The 26,489-nt window shown below is 43.5% G+C and overlaps 1 long non-coding RNA gene across 3 annotated transcripts in view; it reads right to left on the reverse strand.

Moving 5' to 3' along the window:
* The window catches only part of LOC129540890 (uncharacterized), a 52,063-nt gene extending 28,673 nt beyond the window's left edge, over positions 1–23,390 (reverse strand). For all 3 annotated transcript variants that reach the window (XR_016037218.1, XR_008682722.2, XR_016037217.1), the window contains exon 1: positions 22,998–23,390. This is a non-coding gene — a long non-coding RNA (uncharacterized LOC129540890). The remainder of the gene's footprint in view (positions 1–22,997) is intronic.
* Positions 23,391–26,489: the final 3,099 nt, after the last annotated feature.

Raw genomic sequence — 26,489 nt, forward strand, 5'->3', positions numbered from 1 at the left:
TTTTTTTTTTTTGGTTACACTGTACAGCTTGTGGGATCTTAGTTCCCCAACCAGTGACTGAACCCAGGCCTTCTGCTCTGAAAGTGCCAAGTCCTAACCACCTGGACCACCAGGGAATGCCCCTTAGTTACTCTCCTGAGTACTCTTTTTGTAACATTTATTGTACATATATTTTTACTAGAAAACAAATGCATATTCAATGCAGAGAATTTAGAAACATAAAAAAACTTAAACTACCCATAAATAATATTACTAATAGTTTACTGAGACATACACATATTTTTTAATTTTTTTAAGTAAAATTTTTTTTATTTTTAATTAAAACTGGGGTGATACTATACCTACTTGAAGCCTGCCTATTCATTTAACAATACATTGCTTCTTTGACAGTACTCTTCTCATCACTTTCAATAGTACATAATGAATAATGAATATATTACAATCATGTATTCCCTATTGTTCGATATTTCGGCCATTTCTAGCTTTGGATATTATAGACAACCCTGTGATGAACAGCACTATTTCCTTGCATGTCTTTGCAACCCTATGGACTGTAGCCCACCAGGATCCTCTCTCCATGGGATTCTCCAGGCAAGGATACTGGAGTGGATTGCCATGCCTTCCTCCAGGGGATCTTACCAACCCAGGGTTTGAACCCAACTATTTTTTTTTGCATAGCTCTAATTTCACAGGAGAGCTTCCTGGAAGTGGAGCTGCTGGGTACAAGTGCATTCTTAAAGCTTTTGTTACATGGTGCTACCAACTTAATATTGATGGTCTAGACACAGATTTTTACAACTGAAAACCCCTTGGGTTTCCAGCCTTCCTCCTTGAAGAATGTGGTAGAACAGAATTAAAAACTTGAAAGAATTTCAAGTCCAGTCTTTATTTCCTATTCGAAGCTGTGAAATGACTTTACCTCTTTATTTTCCAGTGCCCCTGTTCCCCAAATGGAGCTACGACACTTTCTTCAATGAAGTGGAAAAACCCCTTGAAAAGATTATGACTTCCCCAAGCACATATTACCTAAACCAAAGAATCCTTAGAGACCAGGCTCAGTCCTTACAATCATCCTTCATCTGAAGAAGAGGAAAAAACTCTTTGTCTTCCAAACCATTTTCTCCTGTTTCATTTTTAAGCACAGCTAGAATTTACTGTATTGAGAACTGGACATAAAGAACCAAAGACCTCAAGAGCTAATTGTGGGAAAGAACAACTTTCATCCACTGTCTGGTGTGAGTGGGTGTATGAGTCAGGAGGTCATGGGGGAAGGCAGAGGGCTCTGTCCTCTCAGCCACAAGAACTGGGCCTGGTGTTGAATAAAGCATGTGTTGAACTTGGAGACGGTAGGCTGGGCTGATCCAGCTGACCCATGGAGAATGCCCTTACTGTCACCCCAGGCAGGGGAAGATGGTGTTGGGTTGCCTCTGAGAGGAGATAGGAGTGGTCAGAGCAAAGGGAGAAAGCTGGGGCAGTGGTGCTCCTGGTAAATGGGAACAGCCCTTCCTCAGATCTCACCCTCCACTCCCCACCTTGGGCCTTAGACGTGCATGAGTTAGTATCATTGGTCATCCAACTTTTCTGTATCCAGCTAATGGGAGCCGTCCCCACAGAGAAAGCTGAATTTCCTCATCACGGTTGAATTGAGGCCATTTACTTGAATGAAGCAGCACTTGAGTCTAGCACTAGACTTTTTCCTTATCCAGGTCACAAGGCCTCCAAGGACTTGCTGGATAGCAGTGATTTCCCAACATACAGAGTCACCCCAGAGCTTCTAGACCACATATTTCACAAAACCCTGGGTGGACTATCTGAGACCTGGGAAAGACGTCTACCTGACCAAAACTCAGAACTCTCCAGGAAATTGTAGGGCCCTTGGTCAATAAATTTTGATTTCCCTGAAAAATCTCCAAGCTCCCCCAAGGCACATGACTTTCACAGCACCCCCAAAGGACCCACAGTTGCTTTTTTCTGTGGAGGCCACAGAGGCACCCACTTGCATGAGGTCACTTAACTTGGGGGGTGCAGCAGGATGGCTCCTCTGACGGCACAGCACCATCCTCCCCTGGAAAGTGCTCAATTTCCTCCCTCCCAGGCCACATTCCGGGACGGTGCATCTCTAAGGGCACCAGTGGCCTTGCATGTGACTCAAGGTCCCGTGGAAACCACAGTGACTGCAGAGCCCAAGGAGCTGCAGGCACATGTGTCATGATGATCTCAGAGATCCACCCCTCAGGCGGCTGGCTGGATATCACAAAAATTAATTAGGTACATTAAATTGACTGTTGGGGTGTTAACCCAGAGCAGGCACTGACATCCATCCCTCAGGCTTCACGGGACAGTGAGCACTGATCTGAGTCATTGTACAAAGGGTCCCAGTGGAATCCAAGTGCAAACAGGGAGGCGCGGGTCTGGCCCGTCCCCTCTGAGTCAGAGCAGGCCTCCCACTAGAGGTCCCCCAGACCCGGCTGCCTCCCTTAGCGTGGGGCTCACTGCCCACAGCAGCTCACCCTCTTGCAGGAGAGGACAGGGGGACACCTGCTGAGGAACCCAGGGCTGAAAGGAAGGCACAGCGTGTTGTTCTTGGGCAGTCTTAACCCCCACCTTTATTTCTAAGCAGCACTTTCTTCCTCCTTCTCCTTGCCTCCTCCTTTCTTTTCCTTTGCTTTGCTTTCTCTTTTCCCACATCCAACTCGGGAAGTAGGAATTGGCAACACTCAATGACCTTATAGCTAGATAAGGATAGAAAAGTCTGGAAAGATTGGAACATCCTAAGAATTATTTGGAAAGTATCATATACATTATCACATATACAGATATACACACTGGAAAAATCATACATCTGTTTAACTTGTTGACACTTTCTTTGTAGGTTGGTTTAATTTATTTTATCTTTTGAAATACAGGCAGTCTGTGGGAACAAATACCACCATCTTTTCTTCTTTTCTGAGCTTAGAGATGCTGAAGCCCTGTGGGCAGGGTAAGTTTTAAGAAATTGACTGGGGTTAGTATGGAGGGGGTATGGCAGGGGAGACAAGTTTTCAGACCTAAAGCCACATCCAATACAACAATAATATTTGAGATCACTGCTGGATATGAGTGGTCTCAGCTACTTTGGAGGCAGCAGTAGAGTGTAGGGTAAAAAGCACCAACCTTGTGGTCACACAGTCTGAGTTCAAAACTCAGCTCTGACATTTACACCCTAAGTGATCTCAGTGAGTTATTCAGCCTCTCTGAGGAGTGGTTTTGTCATTCATAAAATAGGTGGTCCTGGGGACTGAACAAGCTAATATGAGCAAACCAGTTGATACATAACTTAAGAATGCAGAAAATGAGAGCTATTATTTTGCAACATAAATTTTTAAAGCAAACCTGCTATTTGTAACATTAAGACTTGCAACATAATAAATTGTTTCCTCTAAAATGTTTTCTTGTAAATAAACTATTGAGTTTAGAAAAAAAAATCCTTTGTTTTCAATATAAAAAGACCCTCTTATGAATACTGTTAAATAATCCAAATAATCTCTTAGATTAAGAATGTAAACCTCAATACAGGTATAATTTATTAATTTCCTCAGTTGATGGATACTATTATCGTCATGGAAGACAATTAATACATCAATTTCACCTATGATTTTAAAAAGAAAAAAAGATCTAGAAAGAGTAGAAACACTTTCCTTATCCAAACTCTGCTCATTACCATCTTCAGTTGACTTAGATCCAAAGGAGGACCCGAAGGATGAGAAATGAAAGGCAGCTGACCCAAAGCGACAGAGGGTGGGAAGCTGGGGGAAGGGCTTCCATCTTGAAAAAGATCAAAACAAGAGCTTCCACGGAAGTAAAGATTCACACAGGAAAGGCCTGGAAAACCCATAGCTAAGTGAAGGGCTCCCACCATGGTCCCGATCCCCCGATGGTTACTGATAACTCCCATTGTGTCCAGGCCTGGTGCTTCCGGGCAGGAAATCCCAGCCTGCACACCAGGATAAGGCCAGCCTGGGAGCAGGTCCTCTGGGGGCATCTCACTGCCACTTCCCACTCTCCTGACAGGGTCATGTTCAGGCTCCCTTTCCCAGGACCTCAGAAGTTGGGGAGGTCAGAGGCTATTGCAGGCTGGCGTGGAATTCAGCCTTTTCTGTGTGGCGGTCAGTCATCACAGCTGAACCAGGGAGTGGGAGTGGGGTGCTGGCTGAGGGGAGGGGTATGCAGAAGATGAAGGATGAGGAGTGAGACAGAAGACATGAATTTTAAGGTTCACAATATAAGGTGGCTTATATTTGGGGAACATAGGGAGGTCAAGAATCATGGTAGAAGGTGATTTGAGGGTTGAGATGGGAAGAATTATCTCTCCCTTGTATTTTAAATTTCCCCCAGTTTTAATTATTAATATATTTTGGCTAATTCAGCTAATAAGTGAGGGCATAATAAATCTGAATTTTTGCAAAATCTATTTATTTTCATGTGATCATGAGCCCTGGGAGGTTCTGTTGGACCTCTTCCTGGGGTCCTCTTTGGCATATCCTAGTCACACATTTGAACTAGAATTCCAAATACATAGACTTTAAGATTCCTGACCTAGGTGCACCTCTGCCTGTGCATTTTAAAAAATAGTTATTTATTTGGCTGTACTGGGTCTGAATTGCAGCACATGGGATCTTCATTCTTTAGTTGTGGCATGTGGGAACTAGTCCCCTGACTAGATCCCTAACCCTAACCCTAACCCTGGGCCCCCTACATTGGTAGCACAGAGTCATAATTACTGGACCACCAGCAAAGTCCTCTGCTTGTGCATTGTTAAATGGGATAATAGAATTTGGGAGAATTTTTAATGGTAAACTAATAATGAACTCATACTTACTGTTCCAAATACTCTAGCTATACTCATTCATTCAATCCTCATAACAATTCTCTGAGGTAGGAAGTAATACCTTCTCCATTTTACACATATAGAAACTGAATCACAGATAAGTTAATAATTTCACCAAAGTCACACAGTTTATAAACGGTTTAGCTGGAATTTGAACACTGCAGTCTGGCTCCACTGACCATGTTCTTACCAGCTACGCTATGTTGTCTTTCATTAAATTGTAACTTCATATCTTAAATATGAAAACAAGAATCCAAATCTGATTACAACTGCTTTTTAAAGAAAAACATGTTGTTGCTTTTTTCTGAATACAAAATTCATAGTTATTGTAGAAAATTTGAAAAAATATTTAAACATCATAAAGAAGAAAATTAAAACCATCTATATTCCCGTCACACAGAAATTACTACTATCAATACTTGATTTTATTTTCTTTCAGTATTGAGCTAATGCTCTACATAGTATTTTGAAACCTGGTTTTTCCCTTGAACAATGTATCAAGAATGCATTTTATGTCATGTGGTATTCTACAACTTGATTTTTAACAGCTGTTAAGTATTCCATCATTGCATTCCATGGTTTATTTAACCAACCCTCTGCCATTGAACATTCAGTCATTACGTTTTTCTACTTTAACTGTAATAATCATAATAACCACTACTTTTAAATATGTATTTTCATTCTGCTGAAACAAAAAGGACTTCTGATTGTGACAATTGTCCAAGTTCTAAATTTGAACAGAAAGCTCTGAGAAGTTTGAAAGGTCATCTGAATGCAGCTTTCAGTTCTCCCTGGCTTGCAGAGAACACTGATTCTGACCTAGGCCAATGCAGCATGGAGTATTCATACATTCAGCTGGTTAATAGTTGAGGGGCACCTGCTGTTGGCCACACACTATTTCAGGAGCAGGGGGTACAACCTTCAGGTCAATCATGGAGATTTAAAGAGAAAGACAAAGAGCGAAGGGTGCCAGAATCAGACTGCCTGCTCTGGCCCCAAGAAGTCTAGCTGTGTTACTTTGGGCAAGGAACTTTACTACTGTGAACTTCCACTTATTCATCTGTGAAGTAAAGATAGCAGTACCTACCTCACAGATTGTTATTAACATTAAATGGGATAATACTTGTGAAGGTTTCCTGCAATGACTGATACCTACTAATTGCTCTAGCCATTATTATTAGTTCTAACCCTGCCCTCCTGCTTTTACCATTGAAGATTTGTCCATCCGAAACTCCAATCCCATCTCTCAATAATTCTAAACCTCTCTATTATCTACTGAAGAGAGTTCATCTACTCTCCCAACAGCAGTCTAACTGAGGCAGCTGTCTAACCTATTATCACTTGAGTGGTCCATACTGTCAGGGAAAAAGGAAACATGAAGTTAACAGATAAAAATAGAGTTCAGCAGTTGGCCTTCCAAACTGCAGTAGACACTTGATTAGTCTTGAAACTTAGAGTCAACAAAACACAATTGCTTCAAGTTTACTCTGGACAAAGAGATTTCCTCATCGAGAGAAAATCCTGCCCAATGCCTCGTGTTCTTTAGAGTTCAGTTTACATTTTGAAACACTAAACCCTCCAGTCACTCTACTACAAATTACATCTGCTCTGGCCCACACAGCAACCATATCACTAACGCTAAGTGAGAACAGCAGGAGGAGCACCGAATGCTTCATTCCAACCAGGGTATATTTTCAATCTCTTTTGTGGTCCCAAGCTTCATGAGTGGGCTTCCCTGGTGGTTCAGCTGGTAAAGAATCCGGCTACAATGCAGGAGACTCCAGGAGTGCAAAGCAAAAAGGCACCGAGGCCAGATGGTTGCTCTATCCTTTGCATTCCCTCCCCCGCAAGAAAATCAACATTTCGTTTTCATTCTTTGACAGAGTTACAAGATTAATCTTTTTTCCCCCTGTAACTTGTATTATTTAAATGGAAAAATACAGTCCAATGCTAGCTGGAGTGGAAATTTGCAAGGTGAGAAGGGAGGATTGCTCTCATGCATAAAATCACAAGGGGCCTCAAGTTAGCTTACAAATCTTCTCAGCTATTTATCCCCAGTCTTTTAAAAATGCTACAAAGTGTGGGAAAATAAAGATGGCTCTCTGTAAACCCTGAAAATGGTGACAGGGCAGAAAATGTGACTTTGAGGGGAACCAAATTCAGGAGTTATTGAAGGGGCTGCATAATCTAACAGGTAGAGAATCAAACGGGGTTTTCTGCTCCTTCATCCATTACCAACAGGGTTCTCGAGCTAGCTTCACACTTCACTTCTCCATCTTTATTTTTCTTTGTTGTAAAATGAGAGTAAGCTACTAGGCAATTTCTAAAGTCTTGTACAGAGTTCTGTGAGATATATTTTTAAACATATTTTTGCACGTTTGTTAGAATTGGGAAGCCTGATAAATGTGTTTATTAATACAATGGATGGGCAAAGAGCATGAACAGACAATTCATAAAGAAAAAAAATGACTGATGAATATTTCCAAAGAAAGTTAAAGTTACTAATAATCAGAATTTTCTACTTATCTGAATAATAACTCTTATAAGTATGGATGTGAGAGTTGGACTGTGAAGAAAGCTGATCGCCGAAGAATTGATGCTTTTGAACTGTGGTGCTGGAGAAGACTCGTGAGAGTCCCTTGGACTGCAAGGAGATCCAACCAGTCCATTCTAAGGGAGATCGATCCTGGGTGTTCATTGGAAGGACTGATGCTAAAGCTGAAACTCCAATACTTTGGCCACCTCACGCGACGAGTTGACTCACTGGAAAAGACTCTGATGCTGGGAAAGGTTGGGGGCGGGAGGAGAAGGGGACGACAGAGAATGAGATGGCTGGATGGCATCACCGACTCTGTGGACATGAGTTTGCGTGAACTCCGGGAGTTGGTGATGGACAGGGAGGCCTGGCGTGCTGTGATTCATGGGGTCGCGGAGAGTCGGACACGACTGAGTGACTGAACTGAACTGAACTGAAGAAAACGTTTATACCAAAGAGATTTTTAAAAGTCTGTTGGAGCGTTGAGATAAACTTGCTTGCATGATAGATCATGGAGATAAGAGTAAGTTCTAAATCGGGTTGGGGGGTTTTTGAAGGCGGTGTATAGGGGGTGGGATGGTGTGGGGGAGGGGTGGGGCAGTAGGGCTGGGGGAGCAGGATGAGGGATGGGAGGGTTGGTGCGGGCTGCTCTCTCACAGCCTGGCCCTCCCTCTGTTGACTGTGGGACTCTGCTGGTTTTGTTTGCCTGGAGTATGGGCCCCGTCTGCTGTCAGCACTTCTTGGGCAACCACTCATCCTTGACTCTCAGGCCATTTGTTTGGGGGATGCTGGCCAATCCCTGGTCACTCTAGTGGAACAATCCTGGGACTTTTGTCAGATTTATCAGGAAAGTGAGGTTTCCTTCTGCTGCCATTAATAGCTATAAGAAAATAGAAAGTAGAAGGGTGGTTACCAGGAGCTGGGGATGGGAGAAGGAAGACTTGTGTCATGGATATAAACTTTTGGAGATCTGCTGCACAGCAATGTAAATATACTTAACACTACTAAACTGTACACTTAAAAATGGTTAAGATGGAAGGAAGCCTCATGTGTTTTGTAGCCACAATTAAATCTTTTTTAACAAGAAAGAGAGAAAAAGAGAGAAGAGGGAGGAGGAAAGAAAAACACAGCCAGGAGGTCCTATGCCCGTGATAAAAGGGCCTAACTAAAAATGAACTCAAAACATAGAGCAGAGCTGAGAAATCAAGCCCTGATAACTTCGTGTGAGTTCCTGAAGCAGGTCCTATGCATGGACTTTTTATGTCATTATTATTTTTTTATTGAAGTATAGTTGATTTATATGTATCATTATTATTTTGAAGTGATACATAGACAAGGTTTCAAGAGTCAAAATATTTAAGGTTTATAAACAATAACCACAACATTGCCACTAACTCCTCCCCATCTCCTTTATCTTCCTTTTAAGTGTTTTCTGCTACTTTGTATGGTGTTTATGTCTGTATTTCTAACCAACAGGGTTACACAGCTGCTTCTTAGGGCAATACTTTTCTGTGTTATCCATTGACTTTCTATACAGAAAATGAGAACCCAGCACTATTGCTTCTCATTATCCCTCCCTCTGCGTCACACTTCCAAAACAGATGCGTCACAATTTTTGGTTAAATCGCTGCTTAATGATTACCTTTCTTTCCTTCACTGTTTTTTCTATCGGGAACAATTTCCTTCCTTTTATCATCTGCCATATTTCACTATCACAATTTCTTCTTACACTGGCAAGAACATTGTAAAACCCCTGAAGTCAACTTTTGTTTTCAGTTAAGCATCTGATACAGTTTCAGTTCCATTTTTTCCTAAAGACAATCCCTCCAGGAGCCTTCCATCACCTGCTTTAATCTGGACTAGTACTCTTGCCTGGAAAATCCCATGGACGGAGGAGCTTGGTAGGCTGCAGTCCGTGGGGTCGCTAAGAGTCGGACACGACTGAGCGACTTCACTTTCATTTTTCACTTGCACGCATTGGAGAAGGAAATGGCAACCCACTCCAGTGTTCTTGCCTGGAGAATCCCAGGGACGGGAGAGCCTGGTGGGCTGCCGTCCCTGGGGTCGCACAGAGTCAGACACGACTGAAGCAACTTAGCAGCAGCAGCAGCTAACTTCCAGGCCTGCTGTGATAATTCCCTGACTTGACTTCCAACACTTCTTGTGGCAAACATTACAGTGTATTCACCCAAATAGATACTTCTCCCTGAGCACAAAGCTAGGCTGTGTCCCTTTTAGCTGATGAAATGTGATGCTTGCCACTTACAGACCTGATCCATAAAACCCTCTAAGAGATCCTCTTTCTCTTCTGCAGGGTGACAAGGATGGCACAGTCTTTGTCAGCTGAGCTCTAAATAACTGTGAAGTAGGAGTCTCACTGCATTCTGCCTTCTTTTTATCACTTGCTGGACTCATGATTGAGAAATAATTTTCTTATGCTGTAGTTGTTCCTTTGTATAGCATCAGTTCTTATTTCAATAATGTAACATCATCTGATTTACTTTGAAGACTCTGAAGGGTTTTTGTTGTTTTGCTTTTAATTTTCCTTTGATTCCTGCATTGTCTCTCTTTGAGTTCTCTTTGCCATCAGTTTTGTAACTGTTTTTATGTTGAATTTTCCCCTGAATATATGAATATAATCATTAACTCTTTTGCCATATTTGAAACTGAGGCATTAAAAACTGATTAAAAGCTATGTGACCGTGGGTGAAGTTTATTGCTTGGTAATCTTCATTAGGTGATAAGGTGACTGACTGGTTTTTTTATTCTAGAACCCCCAAATCTCAGTATGGTACATCGTTTCTTGTGGGCTGGCCAGTCTCCCTAGAGATGAATTTCCTGTCTAGACTCCTGCCTAGTCTCTATGAACTTGATTATTCAAGTTCCGTAAGTTAAGTGGGGGAAGGGGTTGGAGGTCTCACCAATTAGAATGCGGAATTCCCTGTTTTTCAAAGACTGTCTCCAACTCTTCCATTTTCAGGTGCCTCCCTTGTCTCACGGTCTGGAATCACTCTGGTAAAAGTCCTTCCCACATTAAATCTTCAGCCCTCTGCCTGGTTGTGGAAAGAAAGGGTTCTCCTCTTACAACCTCCCAGAGGATATCTCTGTTTTCAGCCCCATGCCTCCTCCTTGCCCTTAGAGGCTCTTGCATTGCTAGTCCTGATCCTTTCCAGGGTTCTATGGCCTGAATGGGTTTGCTTCCTCCTTCCTCTTTGAATCTCTTGGTAATGAGTGTTGGGATGCTCCCCCCGCTTTTTTTAAAATAAATAAATGTTTTTATTTATTTGGTGTTCTGGGTCTTTTTTGCTTTATTTGGTGTGCTTGGGTGGTGAATGGGGGGCGCTATTCTCTAGTTGCTGTGTACAGGCTTCTAATTTCAGTGGTTTCTCTTATTGTCGAGTATGGGCTCTAAGAGCTTTGGGGCTTCAGTAGTTACCGCACCGGGCTCTAGAGCACAGGCTAACAGTTTTCGTGGCACACAGGCTTATTGTCCCAAGGCAAGTGGATCTTCCTGGACCAGGGATGGAACCCATGTCTCCTGCATTGGCAGGCAGATTCTTTGCCACTAAGCCACCAGGGAAGCCCAGATGCTCTCTTTTTGATGGAGACTCATTTCCCAGTAGCTGGAAGTATTTTCTCTTGAAGGCTCACAGCTGAGTTCCTTCCCAAGAATTGGCCCTGGATGAAGGAAACTGCCTCTCCCAAGATTATCTCCCTTCCAGGGACAACCACATCCAATGACGGGTCCATGGAGGCACACAAGGGCCTGAACCTCTTGCTTCAATTTGGGAGCACCCTGAAGAGCTTCCTGTGAGATCAGACTGGCATGACTGCATCCCAGTTCCATTTTTCTCTCTGCCCAGCCCTGCATCTTTCACTCCCCAGGAGGTGTGGTTCCCAAGAGCTTTGCCCAGTAAACCTCCTGCATCAGATTTCTATCTCAGGGTCTATTTCACAAGGAGCTCACTGTAAGGCTCTTTATAGCTCTCTAGCTCTCTTTTATCTGATTTTCATATTCTAAATATTTATTGGCTTTTCTCATCTGCTGTTGTCTTCTCTCTTTGGCTTTATGAATTTATACCTATTTTTGTCTCCCCTCATTTCAGTGATATTTTTGCAAGGTATCTGAGATAAATACACGTGTGTTTAACCAGAAGTGTGAAAACATACACATACTATCACAGAACATATATATAATGCATCCCCCAATTTCATATAGGTCAAGTGAAAATTATTAAAATTCATACCACTGTTTGAGCACCATTTGAAATAGAATATAAAGAAATAAGAAAGCAGCAACTAAGACCCTGAGCAGCCAAAGAAATTAATTAATTCTAAAAATAAGAAAACATAAAGTAAATATGACAGATCCTGATCATCAGTAGAAAAACTGAGAGGAACCCCCACTCTCTCCTGGCACACGCCTCCCAGAGAATCCACACCCAGCTCTGAGCCAGCTCTCTTTTCTCTCTCTAGACATTTGTACCAGCTGCTTTCTTGCCAGGAATGTCATCCTCTTCATTTCACTTGGCCATATCCTCCTTGTCTCCCAGAACCCAGCGCAGAACACCATCAACCCCCCACAGTCAGATTAGGTCAGGTACCTCACACTTACCTTTATAATAGCACTTAATACACCAGGATTATATTTGTCAGTGACTTTGACCTCTTGAGCACAGAAACTATTTTTCATCTTTTTAGACCTAGTAACTCTCATACCACCTAACAGTTGATACCCAATAGTGGTTGTGGAATAAATGAGTAAATAAATGCCTTGATAGATGAATGATTCAAACAGGCTCTCCTGAGGGTCAGCCACAGATGAGGGGGGACTTCAGGCTTGGGGAGAAAAGAATTGTTCAGTGAGGAATGGATTTCCCCTGCTCAGACCTCACCCAAACCTTAAGTCAGGCAGATCCCAGAGATATTGGAACAAAGGAAATATTCCAGCCAAGCGCTATTGATCTGAGTTGGTGGAAAATGGAAGAAAACATACCAGACTGGCTATTTTGTAGTACTAATCCAGAAAAGATAGAAAGGGGGTGGCAGTACACAAAAATCATTATTACCAGTCTGAAATTGCAAAAATCTACAAAAGTGAACCTCCCTAAGTGCCTGTAATATCAACAAGAGCACTATTACTAACACATATTTTAGGGATTTTTTTTTAAAAAAAGACCTGTATATGTTTTAACTAATTTTATCTTCACAACAGTCTTATGAATTGGGTGTTTATTTATATTTTATTGATGAGAAAACTGAAACAGAAAATTTGCCCACAGCCATTCAGCTAGGAAGTGACAGTGCCAGGCTTTGAATCCTGTCAGACTCTTAACCAAAAGACAATACCTCCCTTTATTCCCATTTCCCCATCTCACCAATTCACCTCCTCCCCCAAATTGCTAAAAAGGAAATTCACCCTTTTGGACGGAACAGCAATATTTCTGCTTTGGCAGCATTCCCAACTGTGTCCAGTCTCATAGCCCAGGTGTAAAAAAGTTTTAACAAATGTTAAGCAAAGAAAGGGAGCTGGGAGGGAAAAAGACCCAGTGGGATGGTGCTTTTATCCCCATCCCTTGAGAAAGGAAATCTGAGAAACAATCAGTGTAGAAGAAAAAGGAGAAAAAAAGAAGCCTTGGAGGGCAGGACCAACTGGCTGTCTCTCAGTGTAGAGCTGTCCCCTCTGGGCCTTGTCGCAGGGACCTGGGGGTCTGCTTTCAGATGATGGACTTTGGTTTATGGACCCAGGAAGAAGGGGCCCACACACGGCAGGGATCAAGTCATAGCCAGTGACTCACCCCACACAGGGGCCCAGAGATCCAGGAACACATCACAAGATGCTGAGACACGTCTCAAACACTTGCCAGCTGAGTCCATCTGGAACATGAGTTCTGAGCATGAAAGAGCAGGAGCGGGGAGCTGAGGGGAGGAGGCCTGAATATGCTGGTCAGTGAGAACTGACTCAGAGATGACTTTGAAGGCCAGCCGGGACAATCCTGCCACGTCTCAGGACAAGTCCCACAGCACCGAGAGCGCTCGTGAGAGTCGTGAGGCTGGACTTCGAGAGGAGTTTCCCAAGCAGGCAAAGAAAAAATAGCTCCAGGGTTGCCCAGCTTCTGCCCATGCCCTCCTCTAGGTCTTTTCCTCACGTCAGGGATGTCTGTTTTCCCAGAACAGCCCGGCCCTGCATGTGGGAGGCAGAAGGAAAGGACGGCCGTCACAAGCCCCTGGGGCACAGCCTCCTTACTGCTCCCTTGAATCCTTCCAAAGGACTCAGAAAGGAGGCCATGAAATCACTCCCACTTGACTAAGCAGAATTTTCACACTTGTAATTATTGACTTTGTGGAATTATTTATTCCATGTCTGTCCTTCCCCCTGAGCAGCAAATTTCACCAGAGTCCATTTAGTCTTGTTCATCAGTACCTAGAAGAGTGCCTCCTACACAGTTGGTGCTCAATACAAGTTTAATGATTGAAAATACATTAATAGGACTTCCCTGGTGGCTCAGATAGTAAAGAATCTGCCTGCAATGCAGGAGACCTGGGTTTGATCCCCGGGTTGGGAAGATCCCCTGGAGAAGGAAATGGCTACACACTTCAGTATTAATAATAATGATGATGATGAGTGTAAATAAGTACATAGACTCATTCCAGTCCTTGGGGATTAGTATGAGCAAAACCCTCCCCACACCTCTACTCAGGGACCAGCTTTCAGAGGCTTCAGATGCTCTTGGGCCCCTCCCATGCTGACTAGAGCCTTGTTTTGTATTTGCGTAGCTGGTGGTTAAAGCTCCCCCAGAGTTAGAGCCCGGGTCACTTGGCTTCGGCTCCAGGTACAAGGCAGGTATCGGGGTTGGGTTGGGGGCTGGACTAGGAAAGCTGGATCTCTAGGAATCGGTTGGGGTCTGAACGATGAAGAATTTGAGAAGTAGAAGAATCAGCTTTTGAAAGGAAATGTCAGTAACTTCTGGGGAAAAACAAGGAGAAGGGTGAGTTCCTTGGCTATGAGGAAGTATACTGGCTCTGAGTCAAACTGGCTCCCTTCCAGGTTTTTATTTCTGGTGTTTGGTGGTTAAATAAAAAAAGCTTATAAACTTAACTCCAGTTAGAAAAAAAATACAACTATTTCAAATATTGATCCCGGATAATCCCTTCAAACTTGGCAGGGGGAGACCACCCAGTGTGAAGTGGGGGGCAGTTGGGAAGTGGGGGTGGGGGGGTGGGGAGGAAGGGTGGGAAGCAGGGAATCTGGGGCCAACCTAGACTGGCGGCTGCTGGATTGGAATTGCACATTTCTTACTGAACTGGGGTTTGTTGGTCACCTCCCCACCCTCCCACTGGAGTTTAAGGACCAAGGGAACAAAAAGTCAACTTGCAGGCATGGAGTCTCCAACAGTGATCCTCACCCTTTCCAGAGGGCTCACATCCTAATACTGACATATGACATTTGGTGACTCTTTCTCTCTTGGCAGAAGTAATGTAAAAATATTTACTTTTGAAGTGGAATGAATTTGAAATACTTTTAATGGATCAATAACAATATGACAAATCCCAAATATATTGGCAGGGGAGATGAACTGGCAGTTCATGAAAGGAAAACAAACACCCAATAAACACCTGAAAAGATGTTTACCACCCGCCCCAATATTGCCAAAGAAATACAATTAAAACAGTGAAGGACCATGTTGTGTCCTTCAGATTGGAAAGGATTGAAAGAAATACTGTCATTCATAAATGTTAACTATTGGAAAGCCAGAGAGAGACAACTGGAAGATGCAGAACTGAAACCTCAGTCCAGTGACTGTTCACAACCTTCTCACTAAAAAGTATAAATATACAGGCATACCTTGGAGACAGTGTGGGTTCAATTCCAGACCACTGCAATAAAGTGAATATCACAATAAAGTGAGTCATAGGAATTTTTCAGTTTCCCAGTGCATATAAAGTTATATTTACATTCAGTGTACAACAGCATTATGTCTAAAAAAGTAATGTATACATTTTAATTTAAAAATACTTTATTGCTGAAACTGCTAACCATCATCTGAGCCTTCAGTGAGTTGTAATATTTTTGCTGGTGGAGGTCTTGCCTTGATGTTGGTGGCTGCTAACTGATCGGAGTGGTGGTTACTGAAGGTTGGGGTGGCTGTGGCAATTTCTTAAAATAAGACAACAAAGTTTGCCACATAGATTGACTCTTCCTTTCACGAATGATTTCTCTGTAGCACGCAATCCTGTTTGGTGGGATTTTCCCCACGGTAAAACTTTTTCAAAATTGGAGTCAGTCCTCTCAAACCCTGCCACTGCTTTCTCAACTCAGAGTATGTAATATTCTAAATCTTTTGTTCTTATTTCAACAGTCTTTATAGCATCTTCACCAGGAGTAGATTCCATTTCAAAAAACCACTTTCTTTGCTTCTCCATAAGAAGCAACTCCTCATCTGTTCAAGTTTTACCATGAGATTGCAGCAATTCAGTTCCATCTTCAGGCTCCAGTTCTAATTCTAATTCTCTTGTTCTTTCCATCACATCTGCAGTCACTTCCTCCACTGAAGTCTTGAAGCCCTCCAAGTCATCCATGAGGGTTGAAATCAACTTCTTTCAAATCCTTATGAATGTTGATATTTTGACCTCTTTCTGTGAATCATTAATGTTCTTAATAGCATCTAGAATGGTGAATCCTTTCCAGAAGGCTTTCAATTTCCTTGGCCCAACCCCATCACAGGAATCACTCCCTATGGCAGCAATAGCTTTATGAAACATATTTCTTAAATAAGACTTGAACGTCAAAATTACTCCATGATTCATGGGCTGCAGAATGGACATTGTGTTGGCAGGCAGGATAACAACCTTAATCTCATTGTACATCTCCATCAGAGCTCTTGGGTGACCAGGTGTGTTGTCAAAGAGCAGTAATATTTTGAAAGAAATCTTTTATTTCAAATCAACAGTGGGATTTGAATATTCAATAAACCATGTTGTAAACAGATGTGCTTTCATTCAGGCTTTGTTATTTCATTTAGAGAGAGCACAGGCAGAATAGATTTAGCCTAATTCAAAGGCCCCATGGTAAATGAGCATTAGCTTCAACTTCAATTCACCAGCTACTTTACCCCTAGCAAAAGAGTTGGGCTGACCTTTGAAGCCAGGCATTGACTTCTTCTCTCTAGTTATCAATGTCCTGGATGGCATTTTCCTCTGATAAAGGCTGTTTCATTTACACTGAAAATCTAAGAATTCTCTGGCAGTCCAATGGTTAGGACTCTGCCCTCTCACCCCCAAGGGCCCAGGGTTCAATCCCTGGCCAAGGAACTAAGATCCCACAAGCCACACAGTTTAGCCAAAAATAAAAAAAGGAAAATATGTTGTTTAACATAGCCATGTTCATTAGCTATTTTAGCTAAATATCGATAACCTGCTGCAGCTGTATATCAACACTTGCTGCTTCACCTTGCGATTTCATGTTACAGAAATGGCTTCTTAAAGCACATGAACCAACTTCTGTTAGCTTCACGCTTTTCTTCGGCAGATTTCTCACCTCTCTGTCTTCATGGGATTAAAGAGAGTGAGGCCCCGGCTCTAGATTAGGTTTTGGCTTAAGGAAATGTGACTGGTTAATCTTCTCGCCAGACCACTAAAACTTTTCCCCATTATCAGCAAAAACACTGTTTCACTTAATTATCATTTGAGTGTTCACTGGAGTAGTACTCTTAATTTCCTCCAAGAACCTTTTCTTCACATTCACAAATTGACTGACTGTTTGGCACAGGAGGTCTAACTTTTAGCCTGTCTTAGCTTTTGACGTGCCTTCCTCACTAAGTTTAATCATTTCTAGCTTTTGATTTAAAGTGAGTGACGTGCAACTTTTACTTTCACTTAAACACTGAGAGGCCATTGTAGGGGCATTAATTAGCCTAATTTCAACATTGTTGTATCTCAAGGAATAGGGAGGCACAAGAGGGGAGAAAAACGGGGGAAAGGGCCAGATGGTGGAGTACTTGCAACATAAACGTTCAGTCATGTCTAACTCTTTATGACACTATAGACTATAGCCCACCAGGTTCCTCTATCCATGGGATTCTCCAGGCAAGAATCCTGGAGTGGGTTGCCATGTTCTCCTCCAGGGGATCTTCCCCACCCAGGAACTGAACCCTGAGCCCACACCTCTTATGTCTCCTGCATTAGCAGGTGAGTTCTTTACCACTAGAACCACCTGGGAAGCCCTAGAACACACACCACATTTATCAATTAAGTTCTCCATCTTAAAAGGACATGATTTGTTGCACTTAAAAACAATTACAATAGTAACAGCACAGATCTCCAAAGCAAATATTATAAAAATGAAACACATGAAATATTTCAAGAGTTACCAAAACGTGACATAGACACAAAGTGAACACAAGCTGTTGGAAAAATAACACTGACAGACAGTGCAATAAGATGATATGCCCATCCTCTCAGTCCTTACGTGACATAGACACAAAGTGAACACAAGCTGTTGGAAAAATAACACTGACAGACAGTGCAATAAGATGATATGCCCATCCTCTCAGTCCTTACGTGACATAGACACAAAGTGAACACAAGCTGTTGGAAAAATAACACTGACAGACAGTGCAATAAGATGATATGCCCATCCTCTCAGTCCTTACGTACCTCACACTTGCTGTTGTCTTTGTTTAGAAAATAACCATTCCTTCTCCTACCACCATGGACGGCCACATCTCCTTCAGGCTTGAGCGCAGAGGCCTATTTTAACCAGTCTAATTCAAGACATGCATTACTCTTTAGCCCATCGACATGTGCATTTCCTTTATAGCATTTAACAAAACCACCTCTTATAATTATAAATGTATTTGTTCATTTGTGATACCAATAGGGAGTTAGAACATAAGGGCAGCACAGGAAGATGCCTACTTTGTACACCAGCATAAAGCAGTACTTGACACAGAGGATAGCATAGCCAGGTGGCAGCGCACATTTATAGGATGAATAAGCACTCCTCCAGGTGTTGGAGATATAACAGAAAATGAGATAAAAATCTCAGATCCCTGGAGCTGACATTATAGGGATTGTTTGATTGGTTTGTTGATTGATACATGGATTGATGAATGAATGAATAAGCTTAGTTAAGTCTTTCATGATAATATTCTATAGGAATTACCTTGCCTGATTTTTATCTTTCAGGGACCAGAACCTTGGCTCGTGGTGGGGTCCAATTATCTTTATCCATTTTAAATCCTATCCTAGTCAGTACCCTGGAGAAGGCAATGGCAAGCCACTCCAGTACTCTTGCCTAGAAAATCCCATGGATGGAGGAGCCTGGTAGGCTGCAGTCCGTGGGGTCGCTAAGGGTCGGACATGACTGAGCGACTTCACTTTCACTTTTCACTTTCACACATTGGAGAAGGAAATGGCAACCCACTCCAGTGTTCTTGCCTTGAGAATCCCAGGGACTGGGGAGCTTGGTGGGCTTCCGTCTATGGGGTCACACAGAGTCGGACACGACTGAAGTGACTTAGCAGCAGCAGCAGTCAGTACCCACAAGCTCCACCCCAAAGCACTGCTGCATTCAAGAAAGTAAAGAAGAAATTATTAAAAAGGACTTTCGTTTGTTCCTCATGTCTTGACCTTTGAGGGAGTCCAATTCATAAACCCTGCAGGACTTTTCATACTCCCTTTTCTCTACCCCAATTCTATCCAGTTCCACAAGAATCTAGATCAATCTAGACATTTCTTTACCACCTTCCTCACTTCCTTTCTCTCCCAAGCCCACCCCTACCACATTCCCATGTTCTTCCCCAGCCCAGCTATTGTTAGGATCTAATCTCTCTCAAAATCTTTTCCTTCCTTCAGTCCCCTGGTCTTCAGAACTTCTGAGCACAACAGTCTCTATCAAAGCCTGAGTCATTCTCTTGGGAAGATGGGGGCAGGGGTAGGAGAGCAATAATCTGGAAATTAACTGAAAGCTCTATGGTGGCCTGGGGAGGGAGCAAAGGGAGAGAGGAGGAATCTCTCTATCCATCATCAATAGAATCCCTACATGCCCAGCCTCTTCTCTGGTCTCTCCCGTCATGACTCGCTACTTCTGAACCCTGGCTGCACCCTGAGCACTCTGCCTCTCCTGGGTTGTTGGTCCTGCCACAGCCTGTTCCACAGAGCTTCAGCACTCAGCCGTGTTTAAAACCCTCCACTGTGAAGCTCTTGACTTTAGATGATGCTACCAACCAGCATTCCTTCTTGCAGCCTAGCCCCTCCCCCTCATTTCTTGCAGCTTTCTCTCTCTCTCCTTCCCCACGTTAGTCCTATGATAGACCCTGGTTTTCTCATCTCCTCAGTCTCCAAATGTTGGAATGCTCTGCTGCTCAATTTCTCTAACCCCTTCTTTATCTACACTTCCTCTCTAGGTGATGTCATCCAATCCCATATGGATGGTCTGTACATCCATAAGCTGGTAACTCCCAAGTTTCTATCTCTTGCTTTGACCTCTCCTGAACTCCAGACTCATATATCCAACTGCCTATTCACGTCTCTATATGAATGTCTAACCGACATCTCACTCTTAACAGAACTCTTGATTTCCCCATGTTAAAAACAAGACAACAGACCCAAACTGGGGTTACTTATGCTAAGTCACACATCACCAAATTGAGACTTAATTGCAATTTCAGCTCTCCGAGAAGTGAAATTTTAAAACCAGTCAATCAAGAATCCCCTGATCAACACTAGTTAGGTAATCTGCCTGCTAGACCCCTGCCATCCCCTAAAGGAAAGTAACCCCGTGATAACCAATCTGCTCTCTTGCCTAGAAAAACTTGTTCCTGCTCCCTTCTGCTTGCAAAAGTCTCTCCTTTTATACAGCTTCTCAGAGTTATTCTATTAATATCAGCTGGATCGGATGCTTTTTGACTCATGAATCATTGAATAAGCCAACATGATCCTTAAAATTTACTCAGCTAAATTTGGTTTATTAACACCCACAAAGCTGTTTTTCTTACAGTTTTCTTCAGCTCAGTAAATGTACCCTTATTCTTCTGTTGCTCGGCCCCTAAACCTTAGAGTCAGCCCTTACTCCTCTCCTTTTTTCACACCCCACATTCAGCCTGTCAACAAATCTTGTCCAGAATCCAGCTACTCCTCACCACTCTGCCCCTCTCTCCCTTGTCAGGTCACAGCCTCTGGAGCACACACCCAGCATCTTTCTCCTTCGTGCATTACTTATCACTTTGGTAAACACAGAGTCCTCTAGGCCCGCGTGAAGAACAGAGCTGTTGGATTTTCCCATCTCTTATGAAGCAGACCCTCCTGCATGCTGTCCAGTCTTCCTCCACCATCTGCCACAGCAGTGTGACATTTAACCTTCACTTAATGTGGAACGTTGCTTTCTCTGAGCAGCATGTTAGCACAGCTTCCCAGGGTCCTTGCCAGGGTGCTCCGTCCTGTATCATGGGAGAAGGCTATCAATAAACTCTCTGTGGCAAAAGACTTGCAGTGACCTCCACAATCCTGATTTCTGGTGCTCACACACTTGTGTAATCCCTCCCCTGGGTGTGATCTGCGTGCTGAGATATGTGTGATTACTTTACACAATATTGTGACATCTGTCTTGCTAGGAGTCCCTCTCCCTTGCTGACTTTGAAGAAGCAAGCTGCCATGTCATGAGCTGTCTCCAGGAAGGGGCCACAGCAAAGAAATGAGGCAGACATCCAGGAGAAACTGAAGTCCTCAGTTAGACAGTCAGAAAGGACCTGAATCCTGCTAACAACTGTGTGGATCCTTTCCCAGTCAAGTTTTTGGATAAAATCCCACTCCTGGCTGACACCTTGACTGCAGCCTTGCAGAGGACCTAGCTAAGCTTTATAGAACTCCTAAGCTGTAGAAACTGTAAGAAAAAGAAATGTATATTGTTTTAAGCCACTAAGCCCATGGGAGTATTATCATGCAGCAATAGATAAGTAATATACTTTCTTTTATCCAACATTCTGTTCTGCCCAGCCCCCTGCTCTACCACCCCCTGATCTAGGAGGTTCAGAATTCAGCCCCATCCACACTCTCTCAGTTTCTATCAGCACAGACTGGCCAGGTCCTGAAGCTCCTTTCTTTTCTTAGCAGGCCCAGCACTTCCCCAGGTGGGATTTATTACAGCTTGACCCTGATTTTTAAAAATTGACTGCTACGTATTGCCAGAGGCTATGAGTATTTCATCTACCACTAGTGATGGGGGCTACATATTGCCAGAGGCTATGAGTACTACATCTACCACCATTGCTGGAGCTTCATAGCCAACCTGCCAATGAATGAGTCAGTTCAAAATCCCATTTTAGAGCCTGCTTCCTAAGACTACTTTCTATTCCAACTCTCATAGCTCAGGTATGCTGAGAAACAGATGACAAGACACTGAGATTTGCAGGCAGGAAGTTAATTAAGGAGCACTCTCAGGCCAAACAGCTGAGAGGAGTGAGGGAGGCAGGGCTGACAGAGGGAACTGAACTGCCAGGTACAGTAAGCCCCCTACATAGGAGTGAGTTCCATTCTGAGAGTGTGTTCATAAGTCCAACAAAGTTAACCTAGGTTCTCAACTCACCAGGGCTTCCATGGTGGCTCAGATGGTAAAGTGTCTGCCTACAATCCTGGAGACCCAGGTTTGATCCCTGGGTTAGGAAGATCTCCTGGAGAAGGCAGCAATGGCAACCCACTCCAGTATTCTTGCCTGGAAAATTCCATGGATGGAGGAGCCTGGTAGGCTACAGTCCATGGGGTCCCAAAGAGTTGGACACAACTGAGTAACTTCACTTTCTTTCACTCAAGTAACACAATTTCCCTGGTGGCTCAGAGGTTAAAGCGTCTGCCTCCAATGCGGGAGACCCGGGTTCGATCCCGGGGTCGGGAAGATCCCCTGGAGAAGGAAATGGTAACACACTCCAGTATTCTTGCCTGGAGAATCCCATGGACGGAGAAGCCTGGTAGGCTACAGTCCGCGGGGTCGCAAAAATTCGGACATGACGGAACGGAGTAACTTCACTTTCTTTCACTCAACTAACACAACTGGCTATATAGTACTGTGCTGTAAATAGGTAGTTGTTGTTTAGAAGCTAAGTTGTGACTGACTCTTTTTGCAACCCCACGGACTGTACCAGGCTCCTCTGTCCATGGGATTTCTCAGGCAAGATTACTAGAGTGGATTGCCATTTCCTTTTCCAGGGGATCTTCCCCACCCAGGGATTGAACACGCACCTCCTGCATTGGCAGATGGATTCTTTCCCACTGAGGCACCAGGGAGTATTACACTGTAATAGGGCTTCCCTGGTGGCTCAGAGGTTAAAGCGTCTGCCCATAATGAGGGAGACGCGGGTGCGATCCCTGGGTCGGGAAAATCCCTTGGAGGAGGAAATGGTAACCCACTCCAGTATTCTTGCCCGGAGAATCCCGTGGACGGAGAAGCCTGGTAGGCTACACTCCACGGGGTCGCAAAGAGTTGGACACGACTGAGCGACGGAACGGTAATAGGCTTATAATACTTTTCACACAAATAATACATAAACAAACCACAAGAAATACAGAAATCATTTTTAATTTTACGGTGCAGTACAATACCTGGCATACAGGGACTGGCATCGAGTGAGCAGCAAGAAGAGTTACTGCCTGGAGGACAGCGAGGATGTGGAAGACGGCAGAGCTGAACGGTCGTCGGCAATGGGAGACGAGGGCAAACTGCGATTTTACTTCTGCCTTTACACTGATGGCACAGGTTCTGTTTCCTTGCTGGATTCACTTCTAGTCACCCTCTAGGGGAAAAAAAAAAAAGATCCAGTGATATCCGGGCAGTAGCTCTTTTTTTCTCGTCATAGGTGACAGTAACTCCCTGAACGGCTGCTGCAATTTTCAGGTGCTATTCTACATTCAGGTCTTGCGCCTCAAAAGCTAAATAAAGAAAAGCCCCTTTCCATTTCCTGCATCGTGAACCTCTTCAGTTCTTTAGTTACTTCTTCCTCTTTTTGCTCCACTCTCTCAATTAGTTTCACTTTTGTTTCCATGGTTCTCACTTGGTGCTTCTTAGCAGTACCAGCTATATCGCTTTTCCTCTTGTTTCTGGACATTCTGGGCTTGAAATAAAGGTACTGTGCTACTGTATACAGTAAAGTACACAAAAGCGCACAAAAGTAGAGGATGCATGCCTGTGACAATGTAACCAGACTCATGAACTAACTTATGTGAGCGGACACGCAGACACACGTTTGCATCTTTGAAAGCTTACAACTTGAAGGTTCACATGTAGGGGACTGCTGTAGCTGTAACAAATCTTTCAGCTGTTCCTATAGAGAAGCACACCCAGATGGCCCTTCAGAGCTGTACTGTCTGGAGGCCAGGGCCCAGGACCTTATACTATACCTCTTCCAATCTTTGATTGCAGACTGCTCCCAGGAATGGGGCACAACCTTGGCAGGTCCTGAGGGAAATTCCCTCAGAGGAAGTCAGTTAAGGGCACAGGCAAAGTGGCTGGGAGATGGGTGACTGGGTGGAGACACATTTTTGTACCCCTACATTCTCCCTAGTGGTCCTCCTTATCCTGTTTCTCTCCTACCTCCCACTTCTTCAGCCATTCCACACAGATACCAGCCTCTCATATCCTCAGGACAATTCTGTTGTCAGCTCTGTGAAATCAGGCTTTGGGTGTCCCTATGAGCTAGCAAGACAACCAGCTCTCACGGCCACAGACTGATACTCACCATCTCAGAGCAGCTTGAGAAATGATTCCATCTGGATCCATGATGTTCAGGGCTGAGAACATGGGGGAAGTAGCCATTGGGAAAAGAGAAAATTTCTCTCCCAGTGGGCTGCACATAGCCGGATCGAACTTTAACTCATTTAACCATCACAGCTGAGAGTTAGTTATCTCTTCTCTACAGAAGAAGAGCCTGGGGATCAGAGACAATCAGTAACATGAGTGTTAATCTCTCTAGAGTAACTGCTCCATCTTGTCTACTTGCTGCATCCCCTTTTGTTGTTGCTGTTCATTCGCTAAGTTGTCCCCAACTCTTTGTGACCCCATGGACTGCAGCATGCCAAGCTCCTCTGTCCTCCGGTATCTCCTGGAGTTTGTTCAAATTCATGTCCACTGAGTCAGTGATGCTATCTAATCCTCTCATTCTCTGCTGCCCTCTTCTCCTTTTGCCTTCAGTCTTTTCCAGCATCAGGGTCTTTTCCAGTGAGTTGGCTTTTCACATCATATGGTCAAAGTATTAGAGCTTTGCTTCAGCAACAGTCCTTCCAATGAATACTCAGGGTTGATTTCCTTTAGGATTGACTGGTTTAATCTCCTTGCAGCCCAAGGGACTCTCAAGAGGCTTATCCAGCACAATTCAAAAGCATCAATTCTTCAATGCTCAGCCTTCTTTATGGTCCAACTCTTACATGCATACATGACTACTAGGAAAACCATAGCTTTGACTATACGGACCTTTGTCGGTAAAGTGACGTATTTCTGTCTTTTAATAGGCTGTGTAGGTTTGTCATAGTTTTCCTTCTAAGGAGCAAATGTCTTTTAATTTCATGGCTGCACTCCCTGTAACATCTTCTTTATCCTGACCCTAAATACTGGAATAACTCACTTATTAGAGAGCCTTGTCCCATTCTATGGCTTTCCATACCATCTTTATGCTGATGGTTCTAAATTTGCATCTCCAGCTCAAAATGTTTCCCAGAACTCCAACCCTGGATATATATTTGCCTTCTCAGCAACTCTGCTTGGATATGTAGAAATGAACCTGATATTCAAAATAGAATTCTTGACCTTCTCTTCCAGCTCTCACTACCCCCATTCCATCCATTCCTGTCAAGAAATGGCCCTGCCATTCTTCCAATTGCTCAGATGTCAGCTTTGACTTTGCATTTTCTCTCTTACCCACATCCAATCCATGAACACACATGGTCAGAGTCTCCTTTGAAGTGTATGCAGAGTCTGACCCTTTCTTGCCAGCTTTGCTGCTCTCATCCTGGTCTAAACCACTGCCAGCTCTCATCAGTACTACTGCAAGAGCGACATCACTGGTCTTCTCACCTGTTTCTTCTCTACAGCCAGAGTGATCCTTTAATATTGTAAAGTAATTAGCCTCCAATTAAAATAAATTAATTAAAAAAAACAAAACGTGAGATCCTCTCCTTCTGCAGTTCACTCTCCAGTGCTTCCTGTCTCATCCAGAATAAAATCCAAAGCCCTCGCCCTGCCCTATAAGATACCCAATCTGCTGCTCTCCAACCTCAGTCCTCATCTCTTACCTTCCTCTCCTTACATCTCACCGTTTTTCTACTTCACTCTCAACATTATGGCCTCCTTGCTCATCCTCCACCCCTGTGTGATGCTGCTCCCACCTCAGGCCTTTGCATTTCCTTGTTTCCTCATAGATGTTTCATAGGCTCCTCTCCTTCTTTCTCTTGGTCTCTGCTCAAGTGTATCTTTCTGGGTGCCCCCTCCCAACATCAAAAAGGCATTTCTTACTAGCCTAGCCTATTCCCTAACACTCTTACCTTGCTCTCTCTCGGTACATCATTTGTTTATTTGATAGCTTCCCCTTAGAACATAAGTTCTCTGAAAGCAGGTATGCTGTCCAGTGATGTGTCGCCAGCACATGGAATAGTACCCAACATACAATACGTACTAGCTACACGAATAAATGAATAGGTGACTGAACTGCCATGGACAAGACTTGACCTGACAAAATTCTTTCCAGGTTCTTGGAAAAATGATCTGTGAGAATCCAAGCAACAGAAACTGGTATATCAGCTCCACTTTTGTGCAGTCTAGGGATTTCCCATCCTGCATTTGTTATTGTCTAATCATCTCATTCAAGACACAGTTCTAAAACCTCATGGCTTCTACCCAAACCAACAAGGTTTGTGACATGGTACAACAAAATCCCTTCTTTCTTATCCATTTCCCAAACATGCATCCATATCCACACCCGCACTGAGCCTTAGCAAACAAATTCCTCACAGAACACATTGAGCCAACCAAATATATAAAAATCTATATTTACAGAAAGATTAGGAGGAGTTTACACATTTCACAAAAGGATCTTTTGCTTTGGA

Source organism: Moschus berezovskii, chromosome 4 (genome assembly GCF_049115385.1).
Source record: "Moschus berezovskii isolate FMDL1 chromosome 4, NW_MosBer_1.0, whole genome shotgun sequence".
NCBI classification, from domain to species: Eukaryota; Metazoa; Chordata; class Mammalia; order Artiodactyla; family Moschidae; genus Moschus; species Moschus berezovskii.